Genomic DNA, 1,641 nt, shown 5'->3' with positions numbered 1-1,641 from the left:
GTTTTATTGCTATCAGTATTTTGAATTTTTTTGGTGTTGTTGCTAGTTACTTTCGTCCATCCTGTTTTCTATGGCATCTCTGTAAGAAGGATGTCTCAGCGCTTCCTGCAATGCTGGCCTTGTTTTTACAAACTCCCTTGGGTTTTGTTTTTCTGGAAATATCTTGATCTCTCCCTCATATCTGATAGACAATTTTGAAGGCTACAATGTTCTTGGTTGACAGTTTTGTTCTTTGAGGGTTTGATATATGTCATTCCATTATCTTCCTGCTCACATGGCTTTTGCAGAGAAATTTGCACTTAATCTTATTTGCTCTCTCTTTTAGGTTATTCTTTGTTTCTCTTTCACTGCTTTCAGGATTCTCTCCTTAGCTTTGGTTCTGGAAAATATAACTATGTCTTTGTATTTTCCTTTTGGAGTCTATTCTATATGGTTTTTCTCAGCTTTTTAAATATATATATATATATTCTTCATTATCTGTGTAATTTTTCTTCTAATAATTCTTCCACCACTTTTTAAATGCCTTTAGTTGCTTCTTATTCTGGGATTCTGATTATGTACATGTTATTTTTCTTGATGGTGTTCCACATTATTCTTAGGGTTTCTTCCTTTTCCTTTCTTTTTGATTTGGCTTTTTGTATTAGCACATAAGTGATGACAAGTCTATCTTCTATTTCACTGGTTCTGTGTTCCATCTTTTCAATGCTGTTCATATGTCCCTCAATCCTGTTGGCAGCTTCTGAAACATTGGTTCTCATATTTTGGATGTGGTTTCTTGTTCTTCCAGAGCTTATATTGCCTTATTTGTTTTATCTGCATTTTTTTGGATTGGGTTTTTTGTTTTTTGTTTGTTTTGTTTTGTTTTATTAGCAGTTCCTGATTTTTTCTTGTAGTGTCTTGTAATTTTTCAAATTTGTTTTTCAGCCATATAAAATATTCAATCACTGTTCTTTTAAATTCTGTGTCAGAAAGTTTCATCAGACTTTCTGGCTTCAGGAAATGCATTGATACTAAGTCACTTCTTGGGGATGACATCTTGCTTTGGGCTTGTGTAGGGGTAAGGTAGCCTGCTTCCTACATGACATTGATGTGGTAGAGTTTATCATGTCTGAATCAATAGCAGATTCTGAAGTAACCGCTCCAGAAGACGGTTGGGCAACTAAACTGTCTAGGTTTCTTTGCCCTTTTTTTACCCAAGGGATTATATGTTACAGTTAGGTAGAGAAAAGGCCTATGAAAGCAACCTCCTCTGTCAGACAACTGCCACAGCTTAAAAGAAGTTGATCAGTCAGGGACTCAAGGCCTGTGAAAAGCCACACCTCATTCTGTATCACCGCAAATTTTCCTTAAATAACCTTAACTGAAGGAGCCAGTCTCTTGACTACAAGGACCCCTAAGCTGGCTGTGTAGCTAACTTTCATTGGCCTTGATTTGTGGAAGTGATGTTGCCTTGTGGACACAAGAGACAAAGATTGCCAGTCATTCTTGGTAGATGCCCCTCAGCTACTCCCTTCAGCAGCCACTCTCCATACCACACCTTAACTGGTTAGGAACATACATATCAATAATTAGAAGAACAAGTTTCCAAGTCCATGACTGATCCAGTAGTCACTTGAGCCTTCAAATATCACTTGAGCCATG

The sequence above is a fragment of the Elephantulus edwardii genome, unplaced genomic scaffold (genome assembly GCF_000299155.1).
Source record: "Elephantulus edwardii isolate Elephantulus edwardi_28Jun2011 unplaced genomic scaffold, EleEdw1.0 scaffold00050, whole genome shotgun sequence".
In the NCBI taxonomy this organism is placed as follows: Eukaryota; Metazoa; Chordata; class Mammalia; order Macroscelidea; family Macroscelididae; genus Elephantulus; species Elephantulus edwardii.
This window is presented reverse-complemented; position numbering follows the sequence as displayed.